We start from the raw sequence: 11,735 nt of genomic DNA on the forward strand, positions 1-11,735 counted from the left end.
GTCCGAAGCTGCTGTCAGGCGAGATCGGCAACGTGTTGGCGCGCTTTGAGCTTGCATCGCATCGTAATCCGCTGCTGCTGCCTCCGTCGCCGCACGTCAAGTTCTTCTACCTTAAGGACTGCAGAAGTACGGTGGGCGGGGCCATTTTCGAAAAGCGCGCGAAGTGCAATAGCGGATGCGGAAGCAACATAACATTCGCCAGAAAACAGTCGCACGCACCCGAAAACAGTCGGCGACAATGGCCGTTAAGTTAAGCTCCGAAGGCGTCGCACTCGAGCGCACTCGAGCGTGCTCCTTTGGAGTTCGGAGCGCGCTAACTTAACGCGCCCATTGAGACGACTCTGGGGGAACTAGCCGTTAACAGCTTCACTGTAAAAAATTACGAAGAACCAATCTTGGTTGCTATCCAGGAATACGTTAGGCTCCCTTGGAGGTGGGTAATTGTAACAGGTGCTCTTGAACTATGTGATATGTCATAAATTTTACATGACACTCCCCTTACCACCGTGGCAACCGATTCTCTGAGCAAGATGTATTCAAGGATCAGGGATAGCTTGTAAGCGTGCACCTAGTGGACTGTCCTCGGCCTCAACTGATTGGCTGGAACAGTACGAGCGAGAATCACCGGCGGCCGAAAACAACAGCAGACTAAATGCACTCCTACAGAATACGCCCTCCAGTTCGCAAACCCCTGCAGCATCTGCGACCGGAAGCACAGCGTCCCACGACCACGTCTCCAAACGCTGGCTGTCCTCCTACCACCATGCCACCATGCATGCAGTTCAAGGTGCCACCGTACCACCGTGCGGTTTTCGCCGCTCTGTTATACTGGACATCTTCGGGATCCGCCCGCGAAAACGTCTAGACACTTACAATAACTCGTGGCTAGTTCCCAGAGAAAACTAACTGCTTTAATAAATTGGCCGTTTCATCCAAGGGGGGAGGCGCTGACAGCGATGGAAGAATTTAGCCTTGTACTAGAACTATGCGCACGGTGTTGCAAGCTGTACGGGTGAGACAGGTTGGCGCGACGCGACACGTTCTGCTGGCCAGAGTATCCACGCTGGTGTGATGAGGAGAAAGTCAGCGTCCAGTGAAGTAAAGCCACCGAGCCGATTGAGTGGAGCGCGACCGCTTGGTCGTTTTTGCAGCCGAACGCAACTGCATGCGGAGACCCTGCCGCGTGTGCCGTTGATAACGGGACAACGCGACGGCGCCACTGACAACGTGATAACCCCTTGAGTGTCCGTAAAATTGTTACTGGAATTTCAAAACATCTGATGGCCAATCCGACAGAAATGCATTAGCGTTAAGCCTTTGCAAGCCTTAAGTAACCAAATACCTGAAGAACGCCACAAGGCTACTTAATGTCGCCTAGCGCGGGTCACTTCACGTGGTACTCAACGACACGCGAATTCTCAAGACATGTCTGAACCTGTCAAACGGCACAAGTAATCTGCCAAACCCGCCGCGAAGCCTAACATCAACAGATTAAACGAGGCACCTTTAACGCGATAGCGTTAAAGAGCTCGTGTTGCAGAAGAGCCGCTGTCGTCGGCGACGTTGGTCGGGAGCGAAAAATCCCGGAAGGAAATTCATGCATAAAAAGAACTTGCAAGATGGGGTGGGTGGGATTCGAGCCAGGGTCTCCGGAGTGTGAGACCGAGACGCTACCACTCAGCCATGAGTCCGATGGTTCAAAGCGGGACAAAAGCTCCCCTATAGTAAATGAGGTGTTGCCTTAGAAACGTGCCGTAGAAAGTTATATGCGGTGTATATCGGTAATTATTAGCATGTGAATTAGAGAAGTCACAGTTAAACGAGTAGTGAAGTATGTTTCCGCTACATTTCTTCTACGCTTGGCGCACACGCAGAGCCATCTTGCGGCAAACACTGAAGGCCCCCTCCTCGCGATGTACAGCGCTGCCCCGACAGGTGGCGCGCCACTCGCCCGCGTCTCCCCTTCGTCTCGTTTTAGCACATTGGGGCTGTGCGGAGACCGGTGCGAGGATGCCCCAATACCCTTGCGTTTAATAAGTTTTCTCGCTTTCTCCCCTTCCATCTTCCAGGGAGCGTCACTCGAACCCTTGTGTTTAGGCGACGCGGCTCCTCTTTCCGCTCACAGCGCGATTCTTAGATGCAGCGTCTGATGCGGACGCCTCTGACGTGATCGCTGCGCCGTAGCGCGTCTGGTGGAAAAGCGCCCCCTGCGATGTGTGCCATGCTGCTGGCGAGGAGACATGCGTCTGCGTGGTGCTCCCAAGCGAGATAGAGGACGATCCCATCGAGGCGTCGCCCCATGATCGCGTCCGCCTTCATGGCGCGTCGCGGCCCGGCTGTGCGTGCTGATCACAACGTTTGGCTCGCGTAGATCTTTTCTCCCTCTGAGACACCGAGTTCTTTGGTTCGTTCCGCTTGCTCAGGCGCACGTTTCGTTGCCGCGGTGAATGCTGCGTGGCTTGGCGCTCACTGCGTGATTGGTGGGTGCAAAGTCCGATGCGGGGCGCCTCGTAAGTGATTGTCAGTGATTGTCAGTGACTGTAAGTGATTGCCATAAGAGACAATGCGCCTAGTAAGCGCATTGTCTTACACCCCTTGGCGAGTCGACGGGAACGCTATCGCGTTCCACTCTTGAAGGCTAAGCTTAAGCGTCTTCCAATTGTTTTTTATCTAGGGACCTTACCAGTGGCATAGACAGAGCGCCACAGCGCTATTCCCTCCGCTCCCCTGGCATTCAGCCTGCTGTGATGGCTGTGAGCGCCTAATCAGGACGCCACGTAACACCTGTATTTCTCTTGGCTCCCAAGGCCTGACGACACACCACCATTCATCTCCTGCACGCATATCTCATCATCATCATCATCATCAGCCTGGTTACGCCCACTGCAGGGCAAAGGCCTCTTCCATACTTCTCCAACAACCCCGGTCATGTACTAATTGTGGCCATGCCGTCCCTGCAAACTTCTTAATCTCATCCGCCGACCTAAATTTCGGCCGCACCCTGCTACGCTTCCCTTCCCTTGGAATCCAGTCCGTAACCCTTAACGACCATCGGTTATGTTCCCTCGTTATTACATGTCCTGCCCATGCCCATTTCTTTTTCTTGATTTCAACTAATATATCATTAACTTTCGTTTGTTCCCTCACCCAATCTGCTCTTTTCTTATCCCTTAACGCCACACCTATCATTCTTCTTTCCATAGCTCGTTGCGTCGTCCTCAATTTGAGTAGAACCCTTTTCGTAAGCCTCCAAGTTTCTGCCCCGTAGGTGAGCGCATGCGTATTTGCTCACCTCCTATCCCTAATTCGTTGCTCCTCTCCACTTGATGACGTCACATACCTTATTCCCTCCTCCTCTGCATTCTTCCCTTCTCTCTCGTGCCACGTGGTAACGGACGGATGCCACCGGGTCTATGAGCCTTCTGATGCTGGCGCATTAAAAGCACGCGTTACCACAGAACACCTATACAAACTTAGAGAAGGGAAACTGTACCTTCCACAGTGCTACGCAAATAAGCGTAGCGGTGGCGTCGTGAACTAAAGTATGCGACCACAGGTGGCGCTGTACAACAGGAAACGGAAACGGGGTTTTGCACACGCTTTACCAGGTGTTTTGTGGCTTTACTGGGTTTCTGGCTGCTGCGCCTCGATCGTGCTCCCGCCAGTTTGGTTGCTGTGTGGCAAACGTAGCGCCTACATATATATGTAGGCGCTATGTTTGCCACACAGCAGCCAAACTGGCGGGAGCACGATCGAGGCGCAGCAGAATACATGCAGCGCAGAGTCATATCGAGTTAAGGCACACTCTGAACTGACTTTTAAGGGCATCCCGAGCGGTTTTTCGTTTATTACGCCGCCGTTACTCCGAGTTGTGCCGCCGCGCTACAGCTCACGGTGGAAGAATAAACTAGGTGTCTTAACGGCGCCGCCTCTCCAGCGGGCGATGTTGACGGCCGCCGGTTCGTGTTTTCAAGGAATGCCGTGAGATGGCGCTAGCGGTTTAGAGGGTCAGTTTCAGGGGCTTTAAGAGGGTCACCAGGCAGCGCGTAGGAGTGCGGGTGGCGCGGGCGACCGCAGTTGGCCATTGCTCTTGTTGAACGCCACGTGTCTTTTCTTTTGCCGATTCGACGAGTTTCCCTGATTGTCCTGCTTATTTGTCTAAAACGTTGAAAACTAGGAAGCGGCCAGCCGAGAGACAGCTTCTCGCTCCATTGAAAAAGAACAGCTCATCGTGTGTCAGCTCCAGTTGCGGCACTTTCGATGAGATCGAGGACTCTTGCATGCCGTCAGCACCAGTGCGTGAGGAGGAATGCACGGACGAAAGTGAAATGCAAGAGGAAGCCGGGCCTTTAACTTTTGATATGCTGTTCCACGACCCGTCGCTCGTATGCCTGCCCTCCAAATCGTGGGGATATCATCGCATTGAAATGGGTGACACAAAGAGCATCGTTTTCATGCAACTTCCATGGCAACTTCCATGGCAACTTCCATGGTGGTCGTGTCCAGTGGGCACACTATGATAAGCTGTTTGTTGAGGACAAGAAGCAGCCTGGACACTTGCGTGTTTGCCACAAGCTCACGTATGCTCATCTGAATCCTACGAATACTGAGAAAATGCGAGTAAAGCTCGCTACCCAGCTCTTCAGTGGAAGTGTTACCAATGGGTTGGAGTTTTACTCACAGAGAAAAGCAACTGGACTGGAGAATGTTAAAGCGACAGTGGAACTTACATTGAAATTGAAGGATTTGTTCGATGCACTGAATCGCAGCCATCCTAAAGAAGGCATCACAGCGGGAAGCAAGGACTTGAGCGTTCTTGTCTCTTTCTTGCAGTGGTTAAACAAGTGGGAGGGAGAAGTGGTGGCCGGAAGGATATCCCGCGCACATTTTCTCACAGAGCAGACCGCAGCAGGTCTGCGAGTCAGTTTTGTCGGCTTTGGAGCTGACAAGATATTTGGTCAAAGACTGTGGCTTTAAGTATGTCTTGAGTGGAAAATTTAACCACGATGTACTGGAGCATCTTTTTGGGACAATCCGCCAAGCAGGAGGTCGGAATGACCATCCCTCCTTGCCTACTTTTCTTCAGCTGTACAATGTGCTGTCAGTGTACGGCTCAATTAAGCCACCAAAGTTTGGAAATTGCGAGGTAGAGCGAGCTCGAGAAGCACATGTGCTCACTTTGGCCAATTTGAAGCTTGCCTTTCAGGAAGCTAGGTGAAAAACAAGAGACTTGTCTTCAGGAGTTGAAAGCCAAATTGGATGGTCTGGTTGCCGCTGAGATTGAGTGTGATGAGGCGTTTGTTGAGATCTGCACAGAGCCAGAAGCAGTTGATTGCATTGTGTAATATCTTGCTGGGTTTATGTGCAGGAAATTGCTCAAGTACTCAACATGCTCAGTGTGCCGGCAGAGCCTCGTAGAAGAGACTGAGGTTCACACTCAGCCTGTGAGCACACTTGTGGATTGTAAAACGAGAGGTGGGCTCCTGCACCCAAAGATAAGCATTTTTTCTTTGCTGCAGGTGGCTGAAAAAGAGTTTCAGCAATATGCCACGCGCAGGAATGCATATAAGCTGACGGTAGAGGCTATGCTAGAAAAGCATACCTTCTCCTTCCCATGCAAGGACCACAAAGATGACATCATGGCGAATCTGCTGCACTACTATATAGCCATGAGGATGACGCAGGTTTGTAAACAAACAACGATAGACGACAAAACAAACATGCAACATTTCAGGAAGCTTTCAAAGCTTGTCTAAGGTGGGAAACAACCTTCAGGGTTTGTAGAGCTACTTCCACGTTTGTTGCTGTGTCCGTTTTGTGTGTCCCAGGCTGTCTTGAGTGAAAATTCAAAAGCACTGCCCACAGAGTTTACCTGGCGTGCGTGTGCGCTTGCAGTAAACACGCAGAATCTGCAACGCAGAGCATTTTGGAAAGATGCGGCTACCCGGATTTCGTCAGGAGCCATCATTTTCGCTCATATATGAAGTTGCAAAGCAAGATATCTGCTTCTGACGAATAATGCAGAAGAAAAAACTTGTACCAAGAAAAATCACCTTCAGTCAGCGGGATCTCGTTTATATGACATGCGTGGCCAGAGACAGTCTAGACATCCAAATCTCTCAGTTAGGCACGGATTTGTAAGGGTTTTGCATCCGACAATAGCCATAATGTTTGCATTGGCTTTACATTTGCACCGAAGTTGAGCACTAGTAAGCGCGCTGTCTCTGTACTTGACTCTTATGAGCTCGAATCAAATTTAGGTCTGGATAGCGCTACTAAGCTCAGATATTTAAGAGGATATACCAATGCTTGCTTCCCAAAGGCTCGACAGACGCTTAAATTGGTACACAGGCATTTACGGGGTCAATTTACTAGCGATTCTTCTACGCGCGCGCACGTCTGAGGAGCGCCGCCCGCCTCACCAGCTGTTGCGGTTGATGGATGGATGGATGGATGGATGTTATGAGCGTCCCCTTTGGAACGGGGCGGTGGGTTGCGCCACCAAGCTCTTGTTACTATGCTGCCTAATATCCTACCTAGGTTAACCAATCAAAAAGGAAAAGAAAAAAAAACCACTATGAACTACCACGTCCAAATTTGCTGATCCCCTATTGCGAACTGTGTTTTTGTACGTCTCCGTCTTTTGTCGTTTCCCTACTTTTCTTCCACCAATCCTCCAATCGCCTCTTACTAATGTCTATTGCGGACCTGTTTGCTTTACCACTGCTCCCGCTGAACCCAAGGGCTTCAAGGAGGCCAGTGGTGCCTAAATCGACCGCTGGGTAGACGTCTTCACATTCTAATAAAATATGCTCCGTCGTTTCCCTAGCTTTACCGCAGCAAGCACATGCTTCTTCTTTCTTCTTATATCTCGCTTTATAGGTGCGTGTTCTAAGGCATCCCGATCTCGCTTCGAAAAGTAATGAGCTTCCCTTTGAGTTATCATAAATGGTTTCTTTCCTGATTTCGTTTTTTCCTCTTAAGTAGTTACTCATGGCAGGTTTCTTTTCCATTGCCGCCACCCATGAGATTAATTCAGCCTCTCTGACTTTCCGCTTGACCTTCTTTGTTGCTGTGTTGCCCACCCCACAGGCCGCATACTTGCTGGTAAGCTTCCTAGTTCTTTTCCTCCACTGTGAATCAATGTTTAGGTACCTGAACAATGTTCAGGTACCTGAACACTCTCCCAACCCATTTACTTTCTTCCATATTTCTCAGCCGTTGACCCCCCAATGATCCGCGCCATCTGCCGAGAGATGCGTAAACCACGAGCGAAAAAGTCGTCGGCGCGGCAGCCTCGTTCAGACACCTAGTTTATTCTTCCACCGTGCTACAGCTGTTGCATTTCGTGTAGGGCTCTTGACAGAATGCGGTTTCCAGGTGGCACGATGGCCTCGACTGGAATAAACGCACACGACACCAAAGATTGAGTAAGTCTGAAAATATTTTATTTGCATTTTACAAGTACAACAAAAAGCACACGTCTACGCATCCACACAAACGCGGTTACATAGTCAAGAACACAGTCAAGAAATGGCTCATTAATAAGGGTAGCACAAACGCACAAGAAAGAAGACCTAAGCTACAAAACGTACGGTCGGCTGCTAAGTATAATAATTTCCCTGTCACCGCGTGTCACTTTTATACAGCATCTTTACAGCACTACCAGGCCGGGTAGTTTGGCGGAAAGAACGCAACAGCTTACTGCCGTCAGCTGCCTCTTCCTTACGGGTGTCATAATTATCCTAATCTCCGCATCAACGTCGTGCAAGTCCGCATACAGGCATCTGTATCTGAACCATATGTGCCAGCTTAATACATGTGTAGTGAAATTATGATAACCACTGCGTCTTATCAAACGTATTGGTTTTGCAAATGCGCATTACAGCTGACGGAACGACATACTGTAAGTGAAGCACAAGAGAACAAGGACAAAAGAAGGATACAACACTTGAAGAAGAAATGAAGAATTAGTAGACGTACAGCAAACAAGCGATGACGGAGAACACACAATGATGCATCGGGTGTTCTGTGACATCGGTTTGCGTACTTACGGTGTTATGGAGATCAACGGCATAAAAACGTACCTTCAAGCGTACTCCCTCAATCTCCGCCGCATTCATTATGATAATCAACGCCTAAACAAAATGAGGCACTATGTTTTGCCAAGAGTAGACCTCTTTACAGCAAGTCTGTGTAATGACTCGCAGACGAAACCAGCATGCTTTCGAAAATGTTTTACCGCCGTAGTATTCGAACGCCAACGGCCAGGAAACACATCGATACCAATAGGCTGTCGGCGGTTAATCAAGTACAAAAACCTTGACGCTATGATTAAAAAGCAGCTTCAACAATCAAATTTTAAAAAATCAACTGCCTATTTGCCTGAGGTAACAAAACATCCTTAGACACCTCGATTGTTTGTGTCAATGGTTTGTGTAGAGTAAAACATTCAGCATATTCAGCGCCTCTAGTAGAAAAAGCACAAATTAATGTATTCGACCAAACTACAGTAGTTCCACTTGCACGCTTACGCTGAAACGCGCCTCGATTGATTTTTCGCCCTCTGTGGCCATTTGTTGAACTTGAGAGTGTGCGGGGCCTGGCGTTACTCCGGAATCGATCGCAACAGCACCCGTATATACACAACCAACCACGAATGGATCACCGGATACTTCATGGTGGGAAAGGATAATAGCGACTCAAGAACGGTCACGTGGACAGCGCTGCTGACGCGCCGTCACTGACTCTTTTCAAGGACTGTCTTTTTTTTATCCGACTTTTCAAGGAGTGGCTTTGGTCTGTTTGCCATGCTGCTGACACCGAGTGGATAGCTCTTAAGAAGTACCGATCTTATATTCGCCTTGTGGCTCAGCTCACGGAAGCAAGATGGAATTGCATGGTAAAGATATTGTGTAGATCTAGGGCAAAAAACCCTAGATGAAACAAAAAGTCTTAAGGTGCTTGGTAACGCTGTTCTACCTGATGAGGTTAACCGTTTGCTAGTGAAAGGCCCTAAGTTCTGTGTTCCTTCTAGTGTCCCTGCTCATGAACTCATAGCTATTATTAGAAACGCTGCTTCCAAGGCAAATCAAGAAGACCGCGATCGCTGCCTTCTTGAAGGTGTCGAGCGTTTGGAAAAGGTAGTACCTAAAGGACCTTCACGCTGTTCTGATGTCAGTGTTCGACGAACGTTGTCTTTCCTAAAAGATAACGAACTGAGCCTTTTGGAAGCAGATAAAAAAGGTGGGTTTGTTGTCGTCGAGAAGGGCATCTTTAACTAGAAAGCGTTGCAGGCTGTGCTAGAAAACTTCGTTCCTATTAAGAAAAGTGCAGTTAGGATAAAAACAAAGTTTGTTGACTTTTGTAAAAAACTGGAATTGATGCCGCTTGCAAAAAGCATACAGAACAGTAGAGGCAAGTGCCTATCGGTATTTTTTAAGGCTAAGACCCACAAGCCAGATTCACCATTCAGGACCATTATTAGTGAATCTGGTTGTTGGCAGAAGAATGTGAGCCAATTCCTGCAAAAGAACTTGAAGTTACTAACAGTGAACGACTCCTTCTGAACAAAGGATTCGAATGACGTGGTGCAATTCTTGCTGGAGAATAAGGATGTAGGTTATGGTTTTTCTGTAGGTGTTGAAGATTTATTTTATTCAATTCCACAGCGTGAACTCCTGTCTTCGGTACATGAATGTATTGAGTATAGTGGTACGATCCTGCTCCAGAATCATGCCGGACTTTCAGTGGGTAATTTTTTAAGTCTTTTAGAATATTACCTTCGAGCTACTTTTATTGTTTTTAATGACCAACCATATTTACAACGGAATGGTATTTGTATTGGTCATGTGTTGCTCCCGTCCTTGTGGATATTTCTTGTCTAGCGTGGATCATTCTTTAGACCATACTTTTATTGAGCGGAAAGTTTTAAAAGTCTTTAGGTATGTCGATGATTTTTGGTATTTTTATCACTTGACTTGTCCTACCAGGATACGGTCAGTAAGGTTTTAGAGGATATTAAGGTACATGGAAAAGGTCTTACGTTTACCCACGAGAGTCCACAAAACAATGTATTGCAGTTCTTGGAACTGGAGCTTGAATTCTGTGAACGCCATGTGTGTTGGGTGTATCAACCTCGTGCGAAAAAGGAACTGTTGTCCTTCAGGTCTGCGCACTCGGAGATTGTGAAAAGAGGTATTGCGTAGTCATGTATAGATTTGGCACTTAAGAGATCGTGTGTGCACAAGATGCAAGAAAGTTTTGACAATCAGATCAGGCGACTTTTGGCAGCTGGGTTCCCTATGTCGCTTTTGACTGCCGTGGTTAATAATAATATTTGGGGTTTTACGTGCCAAAACCACTTTCTGATTATGAGGCACGCCGTAGTGGAGGACTCCGGAAATTTTGACCACCTGGGGTTCTTTAACGTGCGCCTAAATCTAAGCACACGGGTGTTTTCGCATTTCGCCCCCATCGAAATGCGGCCGCCGTGGCCGGGATTCGATCCCGCGACCTCGTGCTCAGCAGCCCAACACCATAGCCACTGAGCAACCACGGCGGGTTGCCGTGGTTGAAGCTCTGATCCAGCGAAGTAAAGCCACAAAAAGGCCGGCCGCCGAACGTGAAACGCGAAGGCCTGCGGTGGGCCCTTATATGCACAAGGTGACCCATCAACTCAAGAAAGTTGCTTGCAGGCATCGTGTTCCTTTGGCAATTTCTGCGCCAAACAAGCTTTCAAAGCTATGTTCCCGCACCTGCGGAGAGAGCAGAGGAGGATGCCAAATTCGACATGATGCCTCATACGTGTCGTGCGCTGTCGGCGTGATTTATGGCATTCCACTCTCATGTGGCAAGACATACGTTGGCCAGACAGGGTGTTGCGTCAATGAGCGACTCAGGGAACATGCGCAAAAAGTAAACAAAAATGTAGATAAAGGAGCGCACCTGGTTGCGCATATAAACTCTTGCAGCAATTGTGAGGCGCGACTTGATCGGACGATAATTCTTGGAAAAAGCAAGAATGAACATGCGCGGCTTGCCTTAGAGGCCTATCACATAAAAAGACAAGGAAATTATTGCATTAGCGACACATCTTTGTCCCTGCACCCGTCAGAAATTGATTTCCTACGTTTGCGTATACGATAAATTGGCAGATGTCAGTAACGTATTCTCTGCGCCTGCGCGGTTGTGTGGCCTAGGTATATATATGCATCGACAACGAAAAGAAAAAAGGAAGTTGTTAGTTAGCGCCAGTGTGTGTCGTGTCTTTCTTTTTCTGGCTCGTCTTAGGTGTTTGCGCTGTTAAGGTCAGTTCAGAAGTACAAAAGCCATACAGGCGCCTATGTAGTGTTCCTGTACATGACGGGGACACTACGCACACATCTCATGTCTCGCATTTCTGGGCATGTGTATCTCCAGCCTGTACTAGCATATTTGAACAACATAATGTTGTGTACGGTTTTTTCTGGCCATACTCAAAAACCGCTCGAAAATTCAAATCTTTGTCAGATCCCACGGTCCGTAAACTTTCGCGGTTGACTGAACGTCCAAAATCGGTAAGATTGTCGCGAGTTAGGCTGTAATGGAGCCTGTATATGTCGGCATCTTGCACCAGTCTCTTTGACATATCAAATTACTTCTGTTTCCAGTGCTGCATGCATGCATCCCTATAGTAGTAGTAGTGCTAGTTCCAGTGCTGCATGCATGCATCCCTGTGGTAGTAGAGACAGATA

General features: G+C 48.4%; 1 protein-coding gene across 1 annotated transcript in view; it reads left to right on the forward strand.

Annotated features, from left to right (window-relative positions):
• The window catches only part of LOC135914792 (decapping and exoribonuclease protein-like), a 295,029-nt gene that overhangs the window by 252,110 nt on the left and 31,184 nt on the right, over positions 1 to 11,735 (forward strand). The gene's annotated exons all lie outside the window — the stretch shown is intronic.

Source organism: Dermacentor albipictus, chromosome 5 (assembly GCF_038994185.2).
Source record: "Dermacentor albipictus isolate Rhodes 1998 colony chromosome 5, USDA_Dalb.pri_finalv2, whole genome shotgun sequence".
In the NCBI taxonomy this organism is placed as follows: Eukaryota; Metazoa; Arthropoda; class Arachnida; order Ixodida; family Ixodidae; genus Dermacentor; species Dermacentor albipictus.